Genomic DNA, 27,084 nt, shown 5'->3' on the forward strand with positions numbered 1-27,084 from the left:
TAGCCGGCCGCAGTGTGAGAGGTAATTATCGCACAATATGTAGTATGTACAGTGCTGCCTATAATTATTCATACCCCTGGCAAATTTTGACTAAAAGTTATTTGTTATAATTTAAGTAGGCCTCAGTTACTTGGCCTGAGTTTTATGTAAAAGGCTTGTCCGCAGTGTATGCCTTTAAAATAAATAGAGGTTTTGTGATGCAGGCAGAGGCATCTCAGGGTCTGCGTGTAGCAGAGGATACACGCAGATACTGAGAACATGTTCCTAAAAGAAGGCCATCGGACTACTCTGACCTCAACCACAGGAACAGAAAACATTGGCCATGTTTACTAAACATCCACGGTCCTGCATATAGGCCAAATGCCTCATTGATTATTAATCAAGTAGGTGTGTATGATGACACCACGAGTGGGTCCACCAATAATCTGGTCTAGGGGGTGGCGAAGATGATGTCATATTTAACTCTTTCCTAGTCAGTATTAAAGGCTGAGGGAGCTACGAGAGGGCACTTCTGCTTCTGCTTCTTCCTTCTGCACTAGCTAGCAAGGCTGACTGGGACGACTTCTAAGCATGTTCTTCCTTTCTGTAATCTGATATAATGTATGCTGTACATAGGTAGTTTAGTGTAACGTAGTTAGGAAGAAGGTACCTGATAGACTCCAGCAGGGAGTCTAATCACGAGCTTGTAATGCAACATGAAGATTGGCATGGCTAGGATATGATGTATGTATCTATCTGTATTACTGTTTCCTGAATAAATAACGTAAACATTGAAGAAGCCTGAGAAAGTCTATATCCTGTTTGCAGTGTGGAGAGTCAAGTGATCTCACAGTCTGTGAGACGATGGTGTCGAAGCAAGGTGATTAGAACAGTTTATAACAGTGGTGCTGAAATCCTTCCCTGCCTAGCAATACAGGCAGACGGGGCCGGGGCCGAAGAAAGTGGTTTCAAGATATTCCACAGCAAAACAAGCGGAATAGACGGACACGGACTGTAAAGCTTATCAAGCTGATACTGATAAGCTGGTGTGAGTGTGTGGGAGCCGAGCACACACGGGCTGCAATTCGAGGGAACCAGCGGCGACACTCGTGGATGTTAAACTTTGACTGTAAGTGCACATCAGTCATAGCCTAAACCGGATCGCAGGTGACTGGAACGCTCCGAGGCCGGCTGGCAGCTGCCGCTGGATATCGATCCGCTGAGCCAGTGTGGGTACACAGAGATGACGCTCAGGAGTTCCAGAGATCCACTCAGTGTCGGGAAAAAGTTGCCATAAGCTGGTCGAATTCGCAGGCTTACAAAGTCCTCTGCTCAGGCAAGTATGTTTTACGTTGTTATGTTGCATTATCTTTATTGTATGAGAGGAGGATAATGTGTTCTGTGTTTTGTGTTAATTGCAGTGTGGAGGCTGTGGGCTTCTCATCTCTCCTGTGCGTGAAGGGAGGGGTGAGGAGTGGTGCAGCTCCGATGTAAATACAGAATGTGTTTTCAGAGTTGATGCGCTTTGATTGTTTCTTAGGATTCGATGGTTCTGTGTGGCAGATGTTTTGTTTTCTCTCTCTCTGGGTTTTGTTTTGTTTTTCTCTCCCTGTCCAGAGACTGGGCAGGATGATAGATAAGGGGGGGGGGGGTCCCCCGCGGCAGAGGGAAACCAACAGTGTTAGTGGTGGACAGGGGAGAGAGGTAGCCGAGTAGACAGGAGAGGGAAGGAGAGAACAGTTGTAAAACTTAGAAGTAAGTTTTTTCTCGGTGAGCTGTTTTTTTTCTTTTTTCTTTTTTTTCGGGGAGCTGGGTGGACAGCCCTTGTCTCTGGGTAGCTGTGTAAGTTCGCATAGTGACAGCTGAGATAATGGGTGAGGTTTTTGTTTGTCTTTCCTCCGTGCGTTTCCAGTCAGAGTTGCTAACATGCTTGTACATATCCGCATCTGTTATGTTGTTCAGCCAGCTCGTCTGTTGTTCGTCTCAGCAGTACTAGCCGTTAATGTGGTTTAGAGTTATGCGGCGTGCTGTAGTAGTTCTGAGTTATGGCTGAGATAAGCTGCAGGTGATTTGTGGAGAGAGGGAGTTTTCCACGTCCCAAGGATTTCTCCTTAGGTTTTTACGGACATCCAGGAATGTATGATTTTTTTTTTACTCTGCATTGTGGATAGATGCTTTGTAATTATGCATAAAATGTTTGTTCTGTTTGTATTTTGTTTTCTCTCCTAAGATATAGGAACGAGAGGCTGCTATGGGAGCAGCCATCTTAGCTGGCAGTCCAGGACTCAAAATGGCGGCAGTGGAGGGAGCCCGCCCCCGAGAGTCATGGCCCCCACACGTCATGGCAGGGGGGGAGGAGGGGCTGGGGGATCCACGTCACGTCAGGCTGTGCTCGCGGCTCCGGGCAGAGCAGCTGAAAGGAGGGGGGTAGAAATACAGAGACATGCTACTGTGTGTCTCGGGTCTCAAAGTATTTCCCCAGAGGTTTTCCCTGAGTCCGTGGAAAGGAATGCCAGGATACGTGCAACAAGCTATTACTGTATGATTAGCAGGAGCACGGATAGGAAAAGTGTCCCAGCTAGGTGCAGGGACACACGTAGCAGTGCAGGTCAGGGAAGTGTCTGTACTGAGTTGCTTACGGGATTATTCCTGTAAGTGGGGCACCTTAATGGGTGGTGCAGCATGAGTTCCCAATAGAGTATAGGGGGGGACAGTGCATCAGGGGGGTGCCGGAGTTGGAAAAAAGGGAGTTGACCAATTCGGGTTTCCGTCGCCGCTTCTGCAGAGCGGTAACGTTTTTTTCCGGTTTTTGTCGTGGACAGGGCCAGAGCTTGACTGAGTGGTCTATGCTGGGCTGGGGCTGTTTTTTTTTGTGCGTTTTTTTTCGTCCACTGATTGGTCAAATATGTTTTTTCCAGCTCCTATCAAGTGTAACACAAAGAACAAAAACTGACCGCAGTTCTTGGGGCAATTATACAGATGATAGAATTGCCATGTACAGAGTGACAGTGTATCAGTACGCTGTTTGCCATGTGACTACCTACCATGTGGGTATTCAGGGATCTGCATACAGGCATGCGACGCTGGTATGCTTAGCCCTGCACCCTGTGTAGTTTAAGTGCAAAGTGCTCCTTCCTACAGGGAGGCAGCCGTTTTTTTTTGGTAGTCTAGGTAGTGGCACGGCAAACATTGATCAGAGGGTACAACACACAGAACTTCTAGCAGAGCTGGTATCGCGAGGAAGTTCTAGATAAGTAAATGCGATAATGAGTAAGAGCATTGCAGGCTCACCTGCAAAGCAGCATCAGGTGTGGCATCCGTAATCTGTGCATGCGACGGCCGCGCATGGACAGATGAGGGGGGATGTGGAGTGAGCTGCAATGGGGTGAGAGCTTCCAAAGGTGAAGTCCGCGGGAGCATATTTTAAACAGGTAAGTACTGAGGATAGTACTGAGGTAGGGGGGTGAAGTTTAACTCCAATCTACCAATAAGAGTAAACAGAGTTCATGAGAACCATAAAACAACGAGATCAATTACGGTATATATTGATCATTTTAAAGGGTAAAGAGTACACGCCGCAGGGCGAATCCCAAATCATTAATAAGAATTGATTTGTTTGTATTTCGATTTCAGGTGTTTGGCAATATGTAATGGAGACAGCTGCAGTGCTGGCAGCAAGGATGGAGATATCAGTCGGATAAGCGAAAGGTTCCAGATGCCAATCTAAGCTTGGAGGAACACGAGATTCCTGAAATCGGGAAGAGACTAAAACACGAGATTCCTGAAATTGGAAAGAGACTAAAACACGAGATTCCTGAAATCGGAAAGAGACTAACAAAACTGTCTGAGCAAAGCATAATGCAAAGTGCTAATGTTTTTCTTTCCCAAGGTGGTGCTTTTATAATGAAGAGTACCATGCTGATGGTGATCCGAGGTTGCCATTCCGTCCTAGGAGAACGAAGAGAGGACATTCTCATGTATAATAAGGGGTTAATGAGAATGCAAGGCCCAAGCATGTTAATGTTGGGTGACAAAGGTACTGATCCTTTCACACCTCCCTCTGATTGGCACAGATGGACCAAGCAGGGATGGAGGGAAAGAGCACTTGTGCCAGGAGAAAACAAATTTCATGGCACAATGGGGGTGAAAGGTCTGTAGGGTCAGGTGTGCGGGCAGTGGGGATTGAATGGCAGTGTAAATCTGCTATTTAATACCACACTCCCAGAATCGACGCACCGATCCAAAGGTTTGTTAAAAGGTACATTGCAGTACAATGGGTACGTGCAAAAGGTGGAGTGTGTGATTCAGGGGTACCTTGTCTTGGTTATGCAGAGTGAGATGGTTCCAGATTGGAGAGGAACGAGTAGGAGGCGTCAATTCTCCTGCCGGAGAGACGCGGGGGACAACATCACACTCTGGAGCTACCAACAGAGAGTGCCTCTGAAACAACTTTACACACGTAAAGGCTGGAAAGCCGAGGGTGGGTGGTTCTCGAAACAAGAAGTAAAAATCGAGATCAAGCCACATTTCCAGGTGACAAAGAGGGTGGGGAGAGCGGTCCCGGGGGAGGGAAAGCCCACACAGGGAACCCCATTCACACCACACGGGTCACAACAGGGGACGATATTACACAGTCCATATGCAACAGCTTATCCTCATGATAGTTGGGTAAGTGAAGAGGTACTCTTAATCGAACGATTGCAGAGAGTACAATCTTCCCGACCTCAGGTACATAGTGTGCCTCAGGACATAAGGGGGGAAGAGGTCCAATCAGGACAGCTGGGGACATATTTTGTCAGCGAGAGATTGGACAAGGGGAGGTATATTAATTTTTCTGGAGAAGGATCTTTTGCATGGCAGCTTCGAGATGTTTGGGTGAACAAATGGAAACGGTGCAACATTCCTTTAGGCACCGCCACTTCCTTAGTTCCCACCTCAACCCGGGTCTTACACCAGGACCTGAGAGGTCAACCTTTTTTGGTGCTAGACGGGGAGGTGAAGCAAGTAGAGTTGTCCTCATGCGGGCAATTCTTGCAGAAGTACCTGCGTTGGCCGGGGCAAGTCAAATTTAGTGAAGAAGCCTGCAGGCTCAATAACGCAGAATGCGAGGCTACCATTCAAAAGATCCACCCTGAAGCCCAACCGATAGTTCCGGTGGCGGAAGGAAAGGTTTGGTTTTTTAACATAAGTTCTAATGATACATTCAAGGTATATTCTCATAATTGTTCCGATAAGGGGGAGTTTCCAAGGGGAACATATTGTGGGAGCGGAGATCCCATATGGATCCAGTCATCCAGGTTGGATGACGTTGTTTCTCAAATTGTTAAGAGAACTCTAAAGTGCAAAGTTTCACGGGTAGTTCCCGTCCTGAAAGAGAACATGACATGGGACAAAGGGGAACAGGTTTTGATCCAAGACGACCACATTTTGTTACAAAGGTTAAACAAACAGTACACTAAGTTAGAGGTAAGATTTCACCATGATACAGGTGATCTTCACGAGGTAGAATACAAAAATGAGCAGGTGAGTTCCAGTCTGACCTGGTGGACAAAGGTTCCGGTGATGTTCCAGGGACACTCGGACTGGGCCTCTGCGGTTCCAAAGTTCTTTCTACACCCACTGGTCGTCTGGATGGGGATGACAACTTTAGGCATCATTATCCAGGTGAGGTTGCGTGTTAAAATTACGTAAAACAAATTAACCTGGTCCAGAGATTGGTGCCTCATAAACAATCTCCTGAACCGATATTTTCAAATTAAGGGATATACAGGGTTACGGGTATAGGTTTAGTAGTACCTGTGATGGAGCTGATGGTATAAAGGCGTTCTTTTAGAAGGCACCTGGCACTGCTCCCTTGAGTAACAACCAAACGAGTTTCACTTTTCTGTGGTCATGCAAGTTTGTGAGTGATACGGAAGTGACGCAAATGCTGAGCATGTGGTATAGAGGGACTTAGAAGTAGGGCCTCCCCAGAGAGCCTGGTTACAGGAAGACCAAGAGGTCTTGCTCTCTCTCTTCCAGGGGTAATCGCCGAGAGCAGAGAAGTTGTGTGAGCACGAACATCGAGAAGTGAAACATAAAAGAAAAGAAACCAGGTACTGGGAGGTTCAGACGCTGGGATCTGCGGGTCAAGCCGTTTTAGGGGGGATTGTTATAATTTAAGTAGGCCTCAGTTACTTGGCCTGAGTTTTATGTAAAAGGCTTGTCCGCAGTGTATGCCTTTAAAATAAATAGAGGTTTTGTGATGCAGGCAGAGGCATCTCAGGGTCTGCGTGTAGCAGAGGATACACGCAGATACTGAGAACATGTTCCTAAAAGAAGGCCATCGGACTACTCTGACCTCAACCACAGGAACAGAAAACATTGGCCATGTTTACTAAACATCCACGGTCCTGCATATAGGCCAAATGCCTCATTGATTATTAATCAAGTGTGTATGATGACACCACGAGTGGGTCCACCAATAATCTGGTCTAGGGGGTGGCGAAGATGATGTCATATTTAACTCTTTCCTAGTCAGTATTAAAGGCTGAGGGAGCTACGAGAGGGCACTTCTGCTTCTTCCTTCTGCACTAGCTAGCAAGGCTGACTGGGACGACTTCTAAGCATGTTCTTCCTTTCTGTAATCTGATATAATGTATGCTGTACATAGGTAGTTTAGTGTAACGTAGTTAGGAAGAAGGTACCTGATAGACTCCAGCAGGGAGTCTAATCACGAGCTTGTAATGCAACATAAAGATTGGCATGGCTAGGATATGATGTATGTATCTATCTGTATTCCTGTTTCCTGAATAAATAACGTAAACATTGAAGAAGCCTGAGAAAGTCTATATCCTGTTTGCGGTGTGGAGAGTCAAGTGATCTCACAGTCTGTGAGACGATGGTGTCGAAGCAAGGTGATTAGAACAGTTTATAACATTATTCAGCCAGCAAGTAATTTTTTGACGGGAAATTACATAGGTGTCTCCCAAAAGTTAATAAGACGATGTACAAGAGGCATTATTGTGGGAAAAAAACATTTCTCAGCTTTTATTTACATTTGAGCAAAAAGTGTCCAGTCCAAAATTATTTAGGGCCCGTTTCCACTATCGCGAATCCGCATGCGGGCAACGCATGCGGATTCGCACTCTCAGTACAAGTGGATGGGACTGTTTCCACTTGTGCGTTTCCCCGCACGTTTTTCTGTGCAGAAAAAATCTGCAGGGTAGGGGCCTCAGAATTCGCCTGCGTGTGGAATGCAGGCGAATCGCACGCAATGTATTTAATAGGGAAATCGCATGCGTTTCCCCATGCGTTTTTTGCCGCGATTTCGCATAGGTACCCATGTTAATTCACACAGGCAGTGACATGGTTAAAATCGCATACAGCCTTACCTATGCGAAATCGCGGCAAAAAACGCATGCGGAATCGCACCCGCATGCGATTTGCCTGCAGTGATTCGCCGGCGATTTCGTAACGCTATAGTGGAAATGGGCCCTCATACCCTTCACAAACTGTCAGTCTCTGGGAAAATCCAAAGTCCTATACCATTCCAAATAGTCCAAGCTGTTCTAAAGCATCCTAATTACCCTGATTAATAGGGAACATCTGTTTTAATCAACCCAACAGGTGAAAACCAGCAGCTCTCTGCAGTTAGTTTGTGGTCAGTCATGGCTAAGACAAAGGAGCTCAGTGAGGACCTGCGGCTGCTCACAAGTCAGGAAATGGCTACAAGGCCATTTCTAAAAGTTTTCCAGTTCCAGTGGCTACGGTGCAAAGTATTATTAAAAAATACAAGATGTTCTGCACTGTGGAAAATCTCAAAGGACATGGTTGGAAGCCAAGTGACACCTGTGCAGGCCAGGAGGATAGTGAGAAAGGCGAAAAAGAATTCAAGGATCACCACCAAGGCCATCCTGGTGAATCTGGGCTCTGCTGGTGGCAATGTCTCAAGGCAGACAATCCAACGGACACTGCACACTGCTGGGCTCCATGGATGCAGACCAAGGACGATGCCACTTCTCCAGATAAAAAACACAAAAGCTTGATTGTCCTTTGCAAATGCTCATCTGGACAAAGAACAAGACTTCTGGTCTTCTGTGTTATAGTCAGATGAAACAAAGATTGAATTGTTTGGTCACGATGATGTTTCCTTCATTTGGCATAAAAAAGGAGAAGCCTTCAACCCAAAGAACACAATCCCCACTGTCAAACATGGTGGTGGGAACCTAATGCTTTGGGGGTGTTTTTCAGCCAATGGACCAGGGAACCTAATCACAGTAAACGGTACCATAAAAAAAAAAAAAAAAATACATGAGGATTCTCAACATCATCAGGCAGACTGCAGAGAAACTTGGCCTTGGGAACCAGTGGACCTTTCAGCATAATGACCCAAAACATGCACCAAAAGTAGTGAAGACAATGGTTAGCAGACAACAACATTAACGTTTTGGAGTGGCCCAGCCAGAGTCCTGACTTGAATCCAATTGAGAATCTGTGGAAGGAGCTAAAGATCAGGGTAATGGCAAGAAGCTTGGTACAAAAGAGTTATTCCAGGCACTGTCCCTTTAAAGGCATTAATTCAGTCTGCCACCATGTCCATAATACAAGACAGTTGCAAACATACAATCTTGCGAGATATGTCTGACCTGCAATGACAGGTGGTGAAAGGGTGACCAGAGAATGTACCATGGGACGGTGACCAGAGAATGTAGGACAGCCCTACAGCCGTTTCGCGCCGCTTACTCGCGTGCTCTGTGTCCTTGGGTCAGCGGCGGCGTGCTTGGCTTCAGAGGTAAGTCCGTAGGCCACGCCCAGCACCGCCATTATTGGCCCATGCGAGGTGACATCATGTGGGTTAAAGGTGAGATGCGGAGATTTGCCGTATACCGGCGAAAAAGGACAGTGATAGGTGCTACCTTGGTTACAACCATCAGTGTAAACAGGGCTTGAAAACAACATAAGCTAGAAGAAAAGTGCTTGATGCATATATAACAGTGACAAAAGCATTCATATTTGTGTGCTCCATAACAATGAACATATCTTGCATAAATTCATATTAAAGCGTGCGCCCTGCAATTTTGTTGTAGATCACTATGGCGGCATGGCTACACTGCATTATTACATAAAACATCTTTTATTATCTCATCTAAAAAAAAAACACCCCCACTCCAAACCCCATGTTGCACTGGGTGTATTCACTATGTGTGCAGAGAAGAGACTTCTGAGGGCCCGTTTCCACTTGTGCGGTGCGAATCGCCGCAGTAAAAATTCGCATGCGGTGTATGCGAATTTTCATGCGAATTTGCATGGATGGCGATGTATGCGAATTTAACCATGGCAGTGCTGGTGTGATTTTTTCCATTGAATCTATGAGACTTCACATGAAAATTTGCATACCCAAACCGCATGCGAATTTCCTATTAAATAATTGTATGCGATTCGCATAGCGGTATGCGAATTCTGATGGCTCTGCCATGCGAATTTTTTCTGCACAGAAAAACGCAAAGGAATCCTGACAAGTGGAAACAGTCCCATTCACTTGTATTGCTATGCGATTTTGCATGCAAAAAAACGCATGCGAATTCGTGATAGTGGAAATGGGCCCTAAAAGGTGTATTCACCTAATATAAAATCAGGGAGCCAATTCATGACTCCCATGCATATTCTTTCCCCTACTCTTAAAGGGCAAGGAGGTAGCGTGAAACTACATATGTATCTATTGCACATGCTTATTTCTCTTGCTGGAAAGGCAGATACACAAAACATGGACAGATACTGTCGTAGGGTGGCAGTTGGGAAAGGGGGGGGAGAAACTGGGGAGAAGCAACGGCACAGGGTCTCAAGTGTACTATTTGTAATGGCAAGAAGACCCTCCAACCTGAAAGTTTTGGAGCTCATTGCTAAAGATAAATGGGCAAAAATACCTGTGAAGACATGCAAATAGTTGTTCTGTAATTATAGGAAGAGTTTGGTTGCTGTAATAGCCAATAAATGCTTTTCTATTGATTATTGACAAGGGTATGAATAATTTTGAACTGGACACTGTTTGCTCAAATGCAAATAAATGCTGAGTTTTGTTTAGTTTTTTTTTTTTTCACAGTAATGCCTCTTGTACAGTCTTATTTTTTGAGAGACACCTATGTCATTTCCCATCAAAAACTGACTTGCTGGTTGAAGTCAAAATTTGCCATGGTTATGAATAATCATGGGCAGCACTGTATGTAGTATGTATGCAGTAGTAGCTGCAGTGTGTGCGGTAATGATCGCACAGTACGTAATATGAAGAATGTATATAGTATGCGTAGTAGCCTCAGTGCGTGACGTAAAGGTTGCATGGTATGTAGTATGTGGAGTAGTCATAGCTGCAGTATGTGAGGTAATGGTTGCATGGTATGTAGTATGTGGAGCTGTAGTAGCCAGTGTGTAAGGTGGCTAAGGTAATAGTCGCACAGTATGTAAGGTAATGGTTACACAGCATGTATGTAGTATGTGGAGTATTAGCAGATGTAGTCTATGAGGTAATGGTCGCACAGTATGTAGTATAAATGTGGAGTAGTAGTAGTAGATGCAGTGTGTGATGTAATGGTTATACAGTATGTAGTATGCAACATGTATGTAGTAGCTGCAGTGTGACATAATCGTCACATATGTAAGTAGTACATTGAGAAATAGTAGAAGCTGCAGTGTATGTGGTAACATTTGCACAGTATGTATGTAGTAGCAGCACAGTAGTTGCAGTATGTATATAGTATGTAGCATGTGGAGTAGCAGCAGCTGCAGTAAGTAGGTAGTGGTCGCATAGGATGTATGTAGTATGTTGAGTAGTAGTAGCTGCAGCATGAGAGGTAATAGTAGCACAGTATGTAGTTGCAGGACACTACCTGCAGTATGTATGTAGTATGTGTAGTAGTAACCACAGTATGTGTAGTAATGGTCGCACAGTATGTAGAATGTATGTGTAGTATGGTTGTACAGTATGTGGAGTAGTAGTAGCAGCTGCAGTGTGAGGTATAGGTTGCACAGTATGTAGTATGTGGAGTAGTAGCTGGCCACAGCGTAAGAGGTAATTGTCACAGTTTGTGGTATGTGGAGTAGTAGAAGCTGCAGTGCGTGAAGTAACTGTCGCACTGTATGTAGTATGCAGTATGTGTGTAGCATAGCAGCAAGTGAAGTAATGGTCTCACAGTATGTAGTATGTGGAATAGTAGTAGTAGCTGCAGTGGGAGGTATTGGTCACACAGTGTGTAGTATGTGGAGTAGTAGTAGCTGCAGTGTGAGGTATTCGTCAGTTTGTAGTATGTGGAGCAGTAAAGCTGCAGTGTGAGGTATTGGTCAGTTTGTAGTATGTGGAGCAGTAAAGCTGCAGTGTGAGGTATTGGTCAGTTTGTAGTATGTGGAGCAGCAAAGCTGCAGTTTGAGGTATTGGTCAGTTTGTAGTATGTGGAGCAGTAAAGCTGCAGTGTGAGGTATTGGTCAGTTTGTAGTATGTGGAGCAGCAAAGCTGCAGTTTGAGGTATTGGTCAGTTTTTAGTATGTGGAGCAGTAAAGCTGCAGTGTGAGGTATTGGTCAGTTTGTAGTATGTGGAGCAGTAAAGCTGCAGTGGGAGGTATTGGTCAGTTTGTAGTATGTGGAGCAGTAAAGCTGCAGTGGGAGGTATTGGTCACACAGTGTGTAGTATGTGGAGTAGTAGTAGTTGTAGTGTGAGGTATTGGTCAGTTTGTAGTATGTGGCGCAGTAAAGCTGCAGTGTGAGGTATTTGTCAGTTTGTAGTATGTGGCGCAGTAAAGCTGCAGTGGGAGGTATTGGTCAGTTTGTAGTATGTGGCGCAGTAAAGCTGCAGTGGGAGGTATTGGTCAGTTTGTAGTATGTGGCGCAGTAAAGCTGCAGTGTGAGGTATTGGTCAGTTTGTAGTATGTGGCGCAGTAAAGCTGCAGTGGGAGGTATTGGTCAGTTTGTAGTATGTGGCGCAGTAAAGCTGCAGTGGGAGGTATTGGTCAGTTTGTAGTATGTGGCGCAGTAAAGCTGCAGTGTGAGGTATTGGTCAGTTTGTAGTATGTGGCGCAGTAAAGCTGCAGTGTGAGGTAATGGTCGCACAGTATGTAGTGTGCATGTAGTATGTGGAGCAGTAGCGGCTGCAGTGTGTGAGGTGCCAGGCCCTCCTGAGGCGCCACTCGGGCAGACACGCACTAGGCCGCAGGCCGGGCCCCGCACACGCACTCAGGGGACTCCCCCGGCTCTAGGCAGCACGTCCGGCTTCACACGCTGAAGGGCAGCGGCTGGCCGCCGGGGGTAGAGGCTGAGGCGAGTGGGAGACCCGGCAGTCGGCTCAGAGGACCGCCAAACGCCGGAGCTGTGAAGAGACACGAGCGCAGGCTGCCAGTTACCGTGTGGGCTCTGCGAGTTCTCGTGGTGTTTTGATGGGCGATAATGGCGTCCTTCCTCGCGAGAGAATCCGGCACTCCCCGCTCCTCTGCTCTCGCTGCCGCTGCTGGTGACCCACGCACTGAGGCTGCGCAGCCTAGACGAGCCCAACGCTTGCGCACTGCAGACCCAGCGCGCCACCTGCTGGAGAGACCGACGAAGCACAGCCCTCCAGGTGTGGACTGTGGTCCCCGACCGAATTATTTTGTAATTACACAAACGCTGCCATATCGCCATCTCGTGGTGAGACTGATGGAGTGCTGTCTGCAAAATAACATTTATAAAATTATGATTGCTAGTATTTGTATTATCACTATCAGAGTTTTACTCATTTTTGCTAAGGTGAATGGACGCTAGTCTAGCTGAGAGAACTAACAAGCGCTTCCTGCTCACAACAGCCCGGTTCACACTTGCATTGAAGTGGAAAACGGATCCATGAAAACTGATCTGATCACCGGTCGATCGGATCCGCTCCCACTACTTACGTTCCGTTTCCCCACATCCCCCAGATCCACAAAGTGCATTTTTCTATTTAGAACGGTCCGTTTCTTCACTAGTGAAAGAAACGTTCTGTTTTCTCATTGCCCCCTGCTTCTGTTTCCGTTCCTCTTGGCTCAGTGGTCCACAAATATTGGTACTGCTAGACCATTGCGTTACGTTCAGCGAATCGTGCAGAACGGATCCATTTGACCGGACGGATGTGAACGGATCCATAGGTTAACATTGGATCCATTCCGACCCGGGAACGGAACATTTTTTTAACGCAAGTGTGCACCGGGCCTAATTTGTAAGACATGGGGACCCAGTGGGAGATGCAATCCACGCCACCATGAGCAGGATCATCCACAAGGCAACCTAGGCAAGTGCCTGGGGCTTAGCCATTGTCAAGGGGCCCAAATACTAGCTTCTCTGGCCCATGTCCCGCCTTAGTTTACCAAAAGGATCAAAAACGGCAGCCATTTTTACTTATTTGCCCAGAGCCCCATTTAATCTTACTCCTTCTCTGACACCAACTACCGTATAGGTTTAATGAAATTGCCATGCCTGAGGCCCAGCTGCCAAAGGCCATTGACGAGGGTCCTGGTGTGCAGTTTTAGCATAAGTGTTTCCCACTGGGTCCCATATTTCTTACAAATTAGTGAATGTTACTAAATTGCCACAAGCAGGGAGCGGCCATTGCTCTATGAGGTTTTCTACTGGATCCCCTCAACTAGACTAGCCAGATTTTTTGAGGTGCACTCTGGGAGTGACCAAGTTTATAGAACTTGCTGATCTGAGGTTGTGAGAGGTGTGGTGCAGCTTCAGCAAGTCCTTCATGTATCTACGGCCCAGATTGTGCAGGGATTTGAATGTCAGCAGTCCAATCATGAAGAGTATTCTCCATTCTACTGGTAGCCAGTGCAGTGAGCGAAAGATCGGTGTAATGTGACAGTGACAGTATATAGACAGTGTAGAAGTGCAGATAATAATATTTGGCCAGCACACATGTAAATAGTAAATAGAGGTGGAACAAGATAAGATAAACAAAAAAAGAAACAAAAGGAGAAGGAACACCGCCCTTATGAGCTCACAGTCTAAATGGGTAGATTAACTGGATGAGATGAGAAGATACTTGGGAGCAGCTGGGCTAAGGTGATTGCCTGTACGCATCTCCACTGAGGAGTAGAGATGGCCCGAACGGGAATTGGCGAACTTCCGAGGTTCGCGATCGCGGAGAACCGCAAACTTTTCCGGAAGTTCAATTCGCCCCCATAGTGCATCATTAGGGTCAACTTTGACCCTCTACACATCACAGTCAGCAGGCACATTGTTCCAATCAGGCTACACTCCCTCCTGGAGTTTATAAAAGGCAGGCAGCGTCAGGCAGTTCACTCACTCGTGTGCCTGCAGTAATTAGAGAAGGGAGAGCTGCTGCAGAGAGAGATATAGGGAAAGCTTAGTTAGGCTCTTGTAGGCTTGTTAGCTTGCTCCTTGCTGATTCTTATTGCTAAAAAAGCACCCCTCAACAGCTCTTTTGAGAGCCAATCTTGTTCTTGTGATCTAATTTTTTTTTGTGTGTGGCCCACTTGCATTATATACAGCCCAGTCAGTCACAGCTGACCTTTGGCCCTTTGGTGGTAATTCCGACTGTGCCACTGCCAGGCCCAGCTCATTCAGTGACTACCTGTGTGTGTGACAGGCAGCTGCACATTTGTAATCCCAATCACTGCACCTGTTCACTGTTCAGTGCACCTACCTACCTACGTGAGCACTTGCATTGTTAATACCTCCAGTCATTGCACCTGTTCACGGTACCTGTGTGTGTGTGTGAGAGACAGGTGTACATTTGTAATTCCAATCACTGCAGTGCATACCTGTAACCTGTTCAGTGCACCTACGTGAGCGCAAGCAGTGTAATATACCACCAGTCATTGCACCTGTTCACGGTACCGGTGTGTGACAGCTGCACATTTGTAATTCCAATCACTGCACCTGTTCACTGTTCAGTGCACCTACCTACCTACCTACGTGAGCGCAAGCAGTGTAATTTACCACCAGTCATTGCACCTGTTCACGGTACCTGTGTGTGACAGGTGCACATTTGTAATTCCAATCACTGCAGTGCATACCTGTAACCTGTTCAGTTCACCTACGTGAGCGCAAGCAGTGTAATATACCACCAGTCATTTCACCTGTTCACGGTGCCTGTGTGTGACAGCTGCACATTTGTAATACCAATCCCTGCATACCTGTTCACTGCACCTGTGTGATCGCACGCTGTTTAGTATATCAGTCCGTGCATACCTGTTAACTGCACTTGTGTGACAGCTGCACATTGTATTGCAATACCAGTCACTGCTACCTTTCACTGCACCTGTGTGACTGCACATTGTATTAGTCAAGTCAGTGCATACCTTTCACTTCATCCCCCCCGATATGGACAAAACAACAGGCAGAGGCAGACCCAGAGGCAGGCCACCCGGCAGGTCTGGTCGATGTCATGCTGATGTGATTTCGTGCAGCCCTAGACCAAAGTACAGTGCTCAGAAGAAGGCAGGTCCCATCAACTCCCAAGATCGTCAGGACGTACTTGGCTATTTAACACAGAACACCTCATCTTTCGCCTCCACCAGCGCTACTCCAAGTACCACATGCGCTACATTTGACACTTCGCAGGAGTTATTTGGTGGGGAAATCACTGATTCACAGCCATTATTGTTATAACAAGATGGCGCTAAGCAAGTTACACCACCTCATATGTCTGAGTTAGGCAACACTATGGACGTAAGGTGTGAGGAGGAGGAGGATGAAGTACCTGCTGTTGGTGCAGTTTTGGAGGTGTCTGATACAAGCGAAGCTTTGGAGGATGATTATGATGATGATACTGCCATGGATGCCACGTGGGATCCTAAGAGACACGATGACCAAGTGGACAGTTCAGAGGGGGAGTCAGAGTGGAGTAGGAGGAGACGAGTTGCTGAAAGAAGCAGGGGGAGCTCGTTGTCAGAAACAGCTGGTTGCAGTGTCTGGCGCCATGTATCGCCACCTATGGACAGCCAGCCAACATGCCCTTCAACGTCAGCTGCTGACGCCACCATAGTGCCCACACCCCAGGGTGGCTGAGCGGTGTGGAAATTTTTTAGTGTGTATGCTAAAGATCAGAGCAATGCCATCTGTACTCTCTGGCTCTGCCACCAAAAATTAAGCCCTGGAAAGGCCAATACCCACGTAGGGACAACTGCCTTACGAAGGCACATGCAGAAAAGGCACAAACTGCAATGGGAAGACCACCTGAGGAAAAGCAGCACACAAAAGCAAAGCCACCCTCCTTCTCCTCTTCCTCCTTCAGGTGCATCATCTTCAGCCACTTTCTCCCTTGCACCTTCACAATCACAGCCACCCTCCTCCACTCCGCCTCTCACCTTGAGCGGTTCCTGCTCCTCTGCCCACAGCAGCAGCAAGGTGTCCGTGAGGGCAATCTTTGAGCGGAAGAAGCCAATGTCTGTCAGTCACCCCCTTGCCCGGCATCTCACAGCTGGCTTGGCGGAACTGTCAGCTTGCCAGCTGTTACCATACCAGCTGGTGGACTCTGAGGCCTTCCGAAAATTTGTGGCCATTGGGACACCGCAGTGGAAGATACCAGGCTGCAATTATTTCTCCAAAAAGGCAATACCTAAACTGTACCCTGAAGTTGAGAGGGAAGTGGTGTCATCTCTGGCACACAGCGTTGGGTCAAGACCACGGATGCCTGGTCTGCCAAGCACGGTCAGGGCAGGTATATTATTTACACAGCCCATTGGGTCAACCTGGTGAGCGCTGGCAATATGTGGCTGTGCAGCGGACCTAGGGACACCTCCACGGCTTGCAGGTAGACCTGCTGCTACCTCCTCTCCTCCTGTTACATCCTCTTTGCTGTCGTCCTCCTCCTTAGCTGAGTGGCAGTTCAACTCTACTGGTGCTGCGATCTCCTCTCCAGCTACACAGCCCCAGCTCCCCAAGGCCTATGCTACATGCCAGGTACGACGGTGTCACGCCATCTTAGACATGTCTTGCCTCAAAGCGGAGAGTCACACTGGAGCAGCTCTCCTGGCTGCTCTGAACAAACAGGTGGATCAGTGACTGACCCCGCACCAACGTGGTGTGTGACATCGGCAGCAATTTCATTTTGGCTTTGAATTTGGGAAAGTTGACACATGTACCCTGCATGGCACATGTGCTTAATCTCGTAATTCAGAGATTTGTGTCTAAGTACCCAGGCTTACAGGACGCCCTAAAGCAGTCCAGGAAGGTGTGTGGGCATTTCAGGCGGTCTTACACGGCCATGGCATGCTTTGCCAATATTCAGCGGAGAAACAACTTGTCAGTGAGATGCTTGATGTGCGATAGCCCGACTTGCTGGAATTCGACCCTCCTGATGTTTGACTGCCTGCTACAACAGGAGAAAGCTGTCAAACAGTATCTCTACAACTACAGTCAAAGGACACAGTCTGGGGAGATGGGGATGTTCTGGCCGAAGTACTAGACACTGATGCGAAATGCCTGCAGGCTCATGCGGCCATTTGAGGAGGTGACAAACCTGGGGAGTCGCAGTCAAGGCGCCATCAGCGACTTGATCCCATATGCTTTCTTCCTGGAGCATGCCGTGCGTAGAGTGGTGGATCAAGCTGTGGGGAAGCGTGAACAGGAACAGGAGGAACAGTTGTGGGATCAATTTTCAGCAGAAGCAGATGATTCCTCAACACCTGCGGCAGCACAGAGGGGGGGAGGAGGAGGAGGAGTCATGTGGGGAAGAGGAGTCAGATAATGAGGAAGGTGTTGTTTTGGAGGAGGAGGCAGAAGAACAACCGCAGCAGGTGTCGCAGGGGGCTTGTGTTGCTCAATTTTCCCGTGGTATTGTTCGTGGCTGGGGGGAGGAGGAGAACTTAGCTGACATCACTGAGGAAGAGCAAGAGGAGATGGATAGTACGTCTGCATTCAACTTTGTGCAGATGGCGTCTTTCATACTGTGCAGCCTGTTGAGGGACCCCTGTATAAAAGAACTCAAGGGGAATGAGCTGGCCATGCTACTAGACCCTCGGTATAGGCACAAAGTGGCGGAGATATTTCCAAATCACCAGACGGGAGAAAGGATGCAGCACTTGCAGAACAAGCTGGCAACTGCTTTACAATGCGTTTAAGGGTGATGTCACAGCACAACGGAATAAAGGTACCACTGCCAGTAATCCTTCTCCCATGTCCACGCAGGCAAGGACAGGATGCTCCAGCGATCTCATGGTGATGTCGGACATGCGGACATTCGCTAAGGACATTCTTTAGTCCTTAGCGCTTCCTGATCCACCCTCCACCAATGCCTCGACCGGCAGCTAGCTGACTACCTGGCCTTGTGTGGATGTAGACACTGTGAGCAGCGATGAACCCTTGGACTACTGGGTGCGCAGGCTTGATCTGTGGCCAGAGCTGTCACAATTTGCCATCCAACTTCTGTCTTGCCCTGCCTCAAGCGTCCTGTCAGAAAGGACCTTCAGTGCAGCTGGAGGCATTGTCACTGAGAAGAGAAGTCGCCTAAGTCAAAAAAGTGTTCAGTACCTCACCTTTATCAAAATGAATGAGGCATGGATCCTGGAGGGCTACTGCCCGCCTGAAGTCTAAGTCAGTCCCTGCACACAGCATCTCTGCCTGCACGCCGTGTGACTGCCTGCCCCATGACTAAGTCGCTCCCCACACAGCATCTCTGCCTGCAGGCCTCTTGACTGCCACCACCAACAGGGTCCACCTGGACTCCAGGTGGATTCCTGTATTTTTAAGGCCGCTGCTAGCAGCGGCCGCTATAATTATTTTTCTGGTGCGTGTACATGCCTGCCTAATTTTTCTGGCTGCACTGCAGCTGCAACAACAAAACAAAAGGCATGTACATGTGTCAATTCCCCTTCGTGATCGTTACCTTGCCGCGGTGAAGGGGCTTGCGTATCACAATGAAGCAATGACCGCCAGCTATATGAGTGTGTTGAAGTTGGGGGGCACACCTGACCCAAGAAGATAGATAATAAGGTCTTTGCTTCATTTCGGACAGACCAAATTCGATCAGCTGGACAGTCATTGTTGTTCTGTCATTCAGCTACCTCAGCCAGGTGACCATATGGGCTTGAAAGCCGCCATCACCTGCACTCCTGCCATGGTGTGCACCAGTCCAGCACGGCCGTCACAACACAAACAGCTGTTTGCAGTGCGTTACACAGTGAGTTTGGTCTGTAAGTGTAAAGCAGTACTCTAATTACACTCCCTGATTGATGTAAACACATGCAAGATGTTTTAAAGCACTTTAGGACTCCAATTTAGCAAGCAATGTGATTTCTGCCCTTAAAACGCTGCTTTGCGTCAAATCCAGATTTTCCCCCGGGACTTTTGGCGTGTATCCCACTCCGCCATGCAAAAACTCAGATGTTCGATCCCTTGAAACATCTTTTCCATCACTTTTGTGGCCAGCATAAATGTTTCTAGTTTTCAAAGTTCGCATCCCCATTAAAGTCTATTGCGGTTCGCGGAAGTTCGCACGTTCACAAACGTTTGCGGAGATTCGCGAACTGAAAATCGGATGTTCGGGCCATCTCTACTGAGGAGAAGGGTCCAATTCTAAACATTGCTATACACCATTTCTTTAGATATTTTAAATCCAATCAGTTTTCTTGATTGGTTTTATTGCGACAAGCGCTGCGGCCGTCATTTATTGCACCCCCTTGTCACCGGCCCTTAGATACTTAACTCAGTATAATAGAGTTTGACACAGATGGAAAAGTAGAAAGCATACTACTTGCCCTCATCATTATTGCCAAATAAAAATAATTCATTTAGTTTCTAGACTATAAACCACTAGCTTATTTCATTATTTAACGTGAACCTGAGGTAAAAATAAACAGATAAACAATCGTATTTATCCTCCTCATGGGCGTCTGCAGAAAATTTTCCAGGGGGGGGGCAAAAAGTGGGGAGCAAAAAGTGCGCCGCGCCACAAATCTGGGTTGGTGTTGTGTGACGCACCAAAAAATGGAGCTACGCATGCCGCGCCGAAAAATGGGTGTGGTCATGAACCAGAATGTGGGTGTGGTCGTGGGTGGAGACAAGTTTACATGAACTAAGCAATGGTGGGACATTAGATTAGGACAGTGGTAGCGAACTTTTTGGAGGTCGAGTGTCCAAACTGCAAAGTCACTTTACTGTCACAAAGTGCCAACAGCAATTTAAACTAAATACAAACGTTTTAACTCATACATGAACATTATGGAAAATTAAGTTGAAAATAAACTGTGAAGATAAACAATTTCATCCATTGTACTCCTGAAAAAATTATTCATTTTTTTTAGAACCTCCCAGTTTCATTTTCTGTTTTAAAAAGCGGAAAAAGTAGGTTTAATGCTATTGTCTCATATGATGATGATTCAGCTTTTTCCATAGTCTCGCAGTTAGCAATCATGTGACCCCCAACAAGACAAATTCAGCAATCATGAGGCCCCCAACAAGACAAATTCAGCAATCATGAGGCCCCCAACAAGACAAATTCAGCAATCTTGAGGCCCCCAACAAATCATGAGGCCCCCAACAAGACAAAGTCAGTAACCATGAGGCCCGCAGCAAGACAAATTCAGCAGTCATGAGGCACATAAATAGACAGCTTTTCACATAAATAGGCAGAATGCCCCCTTAATATGTAGACACCTCTCACCTGGCAGCAGTTCCCCAAAATACACTCAATCTGACAGCAGTGGTTCCCCAAAAATAGGTAGCCCCAGGTCTATAGGTGTCCCCAGAATAGGTGGCCAGCGGTATAGATGTCCCCAGAACTGGTAGCCAGGGGTAGAGATGTCCCCAGAACAGGTAGCCAGGGGTATATGTGCCCAGTATATGTAGTCAGGGGTATACAGTGGTGTGAAAAACTATTTGCCCCCTTCCTGATTTCTTATTCTTTTGCATGTTTGTCACACTTAAATGTTTCTGCTCATCAAAAATCGTTAACTATTAGTCAAAGATAACCTAATTGAACACAAAATGCAGTTTTAAATGATGGTTTTTATTATTTAGTCAGAAAAAAAAACCAAATCTACATGGCCCTGTGTGAAAAAGTGATTGCCCCCCCCCCCCCCCCCTGTTAAAAAATAACTTAAAGGTGGTTTATTACACCTGAGTTCAATTTCTGTAGTCACCCCCAGGCCTGATTACTGCCACACCTGTTTCAATCAAGAAATCACTTAAATATGAGCTATCTGACACAGAGAAGTAGACCAAAAGCACCTCAAAAGCTAGACATCATGCCAAGATCCAAAGAAATTCAGGAACAAATGAGAACAAAAGTACTGTAATTAAAATCTATCAGTCTGGTAAAGGTTATAAAGCCATTTCTAAAGCTTTGGGACTCCAGCAAACCACAGTGAGAGCCATTATGCACAAATGGCAAACACATGGAACAGTGATGAACCTTCCCAGGAGTGGCCGGCCGACCAAAATTATCCCAAGAGCGCAGAGAAAACTCATCCGAGAGGCCACAAAAGACCCCAGGACAACATCTAAAGAACTGCAGGCCTCACTTGCCTCAATAAAGGTCAGTGTTCATGACTCCACCATAAGAAAGAGACTGGGCAAAAACGGCCTGCATGGCAGATATCCAAGGCGCAAACCACTTTTAAGCAAAAAGAACATTAAGGCTCGTCTCAATTTTGCTAAAAAAAATCTCAATGATTGCCAAGACTTTTGGGAAAATATCTTGTGGACCGACGAGACAAAAGTTGAACTTTTTGGAAGGTGCGTGTCCCGTTACATCTGGCGTAGAAGTAACAAAGCATTTCAGCAGAAGAACATCATACCAACAGTAAAATATGGTGGTGGTAGTGTGATGGTCTGGGGTTGTTTTGCTGCTTCAGGACCTGGAAGGCATGCTGTGATAGATGGAACCATGAATTCTACTGTCTGCCAAAAAATCCTGAAGGAGAATGTCCGGCCATCTGTTCGTCAACTCAAACTGAAGCGATCTTGGGTGCTGCAGCAGGACAATGACCCAAAACACACCAGCAAATTCACCTCTGAATGGCTGAAGAAAAACAAAATGAAGACTTTGGAGAGGCCTAGTCAAAGTCCTGACCTGAATCCTACTGAGATGTTGTGGCATGACCTTAAAATGGCGGTTCATGCTAGAAAACCCTCAAATAAAGCTGAATTACAACAATTCTGCAAAGATGAGTGGGCCAAAATTCCTCCAGAGCGCTGTAAAAGACTCGTTGCAAGTTATCGCAAATGCTTGATTGCAGTTATTGCTGCTAAGGGTGGCCTAACCAGTTATTAGGTTCAGGGGGCAATTTCTTTTTCACACAGGGCCATGTAGGTTTTGAGTGTTTTTTCTCACTAAATAATAAAAAACATCATTTAAAACTGCATTTTGTGTTCAATTATGTTATCTTTGACTAATAGTTAACGGTTTTTGATGAGCAGAAACATTTAAGTGTGACAAACATGCAAAAGAATAAGAAATCAGGAAGGGGGCAAATAGTTTTTCACACCACTGTATGTGCCCAGTATATGTAGGCAGGGGTATATGTGCCCAGTATATGTAGGCAGGGGTATATGTCCCCAGTATATGTAGGCAGGGGTATATGTCCCAGTATATGTAGGCAGGGGTATATGTCCCAGTATATGTAGGCAGGGGTATATGTCCCAGTATATGTAGGCAGGGGTATATGTCCCAGTATATGTAGCCAGGGGGATATGTCCCAGTATATGTAGCCAGGGGGATATGTCCCAGTATATGAAGGCAGGGGTATATGTCCCAGTATATGTAGGCAGGGGTATATGTCCCAGTATATGTAGCCAGGGGGATATGTCCCAGTATATGTAGCCAGGGGGATATGTCCCAGTATATGTAGGCAGGGGGTATATGTCCCAGTATATGTAGGCAGGGGGTATATGTCCCAGTATATGTAGCCAGGGGGATATGTCCCAGTATATGTAGGCAGGGGTATATGTCCCCAGAAAAAGTAGCCAGGGGGATATGTCCCAGTATATGTAGGCAGGGGTATATGTCCCAGTATATGTAGGCAGGGGTATATGTCCCAGTATATGTGGGCAGGGGGTATATGTCCCAGTATATGTAGCCAGGGGGATATGTCCCAGTATATGTAGCCAGGGGGATATGTCCCAGTATATGTAGGCAGGGGTATATGTCCCAGTATATGTAGGCAGGGGGTATATGTCCCAGTATATGTAGCCAGGGGGATATGTCCCAGTATATGTAGCCAGGGGGATATGTCCCAGTATATGTAGGCAGGGGTATATGTCCCAGTATATGTAGGAAGGGGTATATGTCCCAGTATATGTAGGCAGGGGTATATGTCCCAGTATATGTAGCCAGGGGGATATGTCCCAGTATATGTATCCAGGGGGATATGTCCCAGTATATGTAGCCAGGGGGATATGTCCCCAGAAAAAGTGGCCATATGTGCCCCAGCAGGAGGGGAGTAGCGCAGAGAAGAGGGAGAGCTATGGGCACTCACCTTAGGGGGCTCTCCCTCCCTCTCTCGCTCTCCCCTCCGGAGTCCGGAATGAAGTGTGCAGCGGCTGGGCAGCGGGCGGAACTTACCTCCTCTCGTCGCACGCGCCGGATGGATTAGCCGCTACTCTGGTCTGATCCAGACCAGAGTGCGGCACCAGAACTTCCGGCGCAGGAGCGAGACGAGGTAAGTTCCGCCCGCTGCCCAGCCGCTGCACACTTCATTCCGGAGGGGACAGCGAGGGAGAGAGAGCCCCCTAAGGTGAGGGAAGGGGGGGGGAGACGTCCGCCCTTCCCCACTGTGCCCATAGCTCTCTCTCTTCTCTGCGCTGCTCCCCTCCTTCTGGCTGCACGGGCACGCGGCCAGTGGGGGGCAGCGGGCGGCCAGGCTCGGGCAGATGCCCGGTTTTGCCGTATGTGCGGACGCCCATGATCCTCCTACTCCTAAAAATGACCCTTTTTTGGGTATCTCATGGTTTTATTTTATATTTAAACTTTTACAAACTAGATCAAATGTTCTGTTGTCTCTGCTTTTAAGTGTCCCTGATGAAAATACATGAACTACTGACCTTTTTCTATCTCTCCTCTGTGCTCAGAAGATTTATTCTGCCAGGAAAACCTTTATGGCTGTAATTTGCTTATCAGTGATGTTACTATATTCCTGACAAGGTACCCACAAGAGGGATGCTGTCACTTCCATGCCTAAAAATTAACTCAGGCAGCAAAATAAAACAAGTGAAACAGCCTTGTTATTAACATGTTTTGCACTGTACATACACGTTTATCTCATCATGTCACATGTTGCCTCAGGTACACTTTGACCTCTTCATAAGGATGAATTCAGAAGTGTTCCTGGCAATATCACCTGCTCATATTCAGCCAAATGCTTCAGAACTCATTGGACAGCGCTTCACAGTGCAGATGCACAATGACCCAAAGCATACTACAAAAGCAACCAAAGAGTTTTTGAAGGGAAAGAAGTGAATTGTTACTCAATGGCCAACTCAACCACCTGACCTGAATCGGATTGAGCATGTATTCACTTGCTGAAGACAAAACTGAAGGGAAAATGCCCCAAGAACAAGCAAGAACTGAAGACAGTGCCAGTAGAGACCTGGCAGAGCATCACCAGGGATGAAACCCAATGTCTGGTGAGGTCTATGTGTTCCAGACTTCAGGCTGTAATTCACTGCAAAGGATTTGCAACCAAGTATTAAAAAGTGAACGTTTTATTTATGATTTTTATCCTCTCCCATTACTTTTGGTCCCTTAACAAGTGGGAAGCACAAATGCAAACTGTTGTAATTCCTCCACCGTTCAACTGATTTGGATGTAAATACCCTCAAGGCCCTTTCACACCAAAGCGGTGTGGTGCAGTATTTTTATCGCACCCCACCGCCGGGTAATGAAAGTCTATGGAGACTTTCATACTTCCGCGGTACGTCGCAACGTGACGAAAGTGACGTTTTTGCTGCATCCCCAACGCAAGTCAAAAACTATGTTAATGCTGCAGCACTGCATCGAGTAGCGGCGATCTGCATTGGCCCGGAAGTCATGTTAGTCTATAGCAACGCATGGAGTTGAAAAATTAGCCGATGTGTATTGTGTGAGGAGTCGGAGAGTGAGTGAGGAGGGGGAGGCACGAGAGCAACAGAGTTTCATTTGACTTGCATAGCAGAAGGGAGGTGGCGGCACTGCTGTCTTGACTGAGGAGGAATGGAGGACAGCCGACTGGCTGAGGCTGAGCAGTTTGTTTGTCACAGTCAGACTCGCAGCCAGCAAGCCAGTGTGTTATTGTGTTGAACTGCAGCATGTCATGTTTCAAGTTGTTGCATATGCTCCTTTGCTGACTGAGAACATTAAATGAAGCAGAAAATTTTTTTAGGTGCTGTGCGATCATTCCAAATCGGGAAGGGGGGAGGGTGCATCCTCAGAAGTTTGCCTCAGGCAGCAAAAAGTCTAGAACTGGCCCTGTATTTCAGTTTTGAAAATTTGTCCTACTGATAATTTTCAGGGGCGGATTTGGGGGAAGGCCACCAAGGCCAGTGCCTAGGGAACCAAAGTGACAAGGGTCAGTGAAATGGCACCTGCACCCCCACATCCATGTGATCCCCGGCCAGGCTGGAAAGTGTAATGATTGGTGTCAGCACACAGAGGATTTCTGATTATTGGTGATCTGCAGTATCACCAATAATACAGACGCTATACCCGATTATGTGTGATCTACAGAATCACCAATAATACCAGTGTAGCTTCACACAGGACACCTGATGTTGTTAAGTGTTTGGTGCAACAGTAAGAAAGGTTATCTCCCGAGGAGGGGGAGATACAGACACCACTGCAGCCAGTGGACCCCTGAGGTGCAGGTGGCCACTGGCTGTACTCAAGCTGACCTCCTGAAGCGGAGGAGAGACAGACTGTACTGCAGCCAAGGATTCCCAGATGGATTGAGAATCAGACTGTACTGCAGCCAAGGATTCCCTGATGGATTAGGAATCAGACTGTACTGCAGCCAGTGGACTCCTATGGGGTAGAGCCCCCTGACTGAACTGCAGGAAGGACTTCCTGAGGAGCAGGAAGCCCTTGCAGCTAATTGACACCTGGAGGGTTAGTGTCACGAGTAGTACAGTAAGACTGATCACTCGAGGGATGAGTGACAGCCAGAAGGGTCAGACAGGCCAGGTCGGCAACACACGAGCAGATAAGGCACAGAGACAGAAGGCTGATTCGGTAACTGGGTACAGGCAAGGTTGGCGACTGGTAGACAGATGGGCAGAGGTACCGAATCAGAAAGCAAGAGAGAGGTCAACAGAGCCAGAGGTCATAACAAATATCCATAAGCACAATCCTAGTCTGAAGTGTGAGGTCCTTGGTCTCGACACCCGGGAACTAGTCTAAAGAATAACACAGTATCCTATGCTAGGGTGTGAGGTCCTTGGTCTCAACACCCGGGAACTGGTCTAAACTATAACACAGCGATGACACAGTAATCCTATACTTGAGTGTGAGGTCCTTGGTCTTAACACCCTGGAACTGGTCTAAAGTATAACACAGTAATGACACAGTAATCCTATACTTGGGTGTGAGGTCCTTGGTCTCAACACCCTGGAACTGATCTAAAGTATAACACAGTAAACTTCAAGAGCGGAATCTGGCTAAGTGTGAATTCCCAGTTCCAACTGGTTCTAACACACTGTAGGATCTGACTGAGGTCTGAGTGCTCACACGTTAGTATTTGCAACCGCAGACAACCAGCAACTGACAAGCAAGCTCTATATATACTTGCAGCGCTCTGCAGCGCCGCCCAAGCCACTCAGCCAATCAGGAGTCCTGCTGGGATCAGCTGATCGGCCGGATCAGCTGATACCTCTCCTGCTGGCATAAAGGTCCTGTCGTTTGGCCCGCGTGCGCGTAGCTCTCCATCTGTGTGCACTAGAAGGCCCAGACAAACTAGACACATGTTGAAACCACCGGCCTGAACGCGGAGACAGCCGCCCCGCCGCTAGACCGCGCGTCGGCATCTCCGCTATTCATTACAGAAAGCATTTGCCCCCTGCACATCACACTCCTGATTGTCTTGTATGCGCGCCACAGCCATGGTAACAGCAGGGGCGCAAGTGCGTCTCCCGAGTCCCAACATTCAGGGCACTGCCAGTGGGCACACTGAGATACCTGCACTGCATGCCAGTCATCC

General features: G+C 47.2%; 1 protein-coding gene and 1 long non-coding RNA gene across 5 annotated transcripts in view; one reads left to right on the plus strand and one right to left on the minus strand.

Annotated features, from left to right (window-relative positions):
• Nucleotides 1-27,084, minus strand: part of BANP (BTG3 associated nuclear protein) — an 873,745-nt gene that overhangs the window by 726,870 nt on the left and 119,791 nt on the right. For 2 of the 4 annotated variants that reach the window (XM_068260649.1, XM_068260651.1), the window contains exon 1: nt 12,346-12,479. The exons of the other annotated variants lie outside the window; for them this stretch is intronic. The gene's annotated coding sequence lies outside the window, so the exon portion shown is untranslated. Of the gene's footprint in view, nt 1-12,345; nt 12,480-27,084 lie in introns of those variants that run through there. 4 annotated transcript variants of the gene reach the window in all.
• On the plus strand, nt 12,351-24,626 carry LOC137538446 (uncharacterized). The gene is made up of 2 exons (XR_011024791.1): nt 12,351-12,625; nt 24,201-24,626. It is a non-coding gene; the product is annotated as an uncharacterized lncRNA (long non-coding RNA).

Source organism: Hyperolius riggenbachi, chromosome 11 (genome assembly GCF_040937935.1).
Source record: "Hyperolius riggenbachi isolate aHypRig1 chromosome 11, aHypRig1.pri, whole genome shotgun sequence".
In the NCBI taxonomy this organism is placed as follows: domain Eukaryota; kingdom Metazoa; phylum Chordata; class Amphibia; order Anura; family Hyperoliidae; genus Hyperolius; species Hyperolius riggenbachi.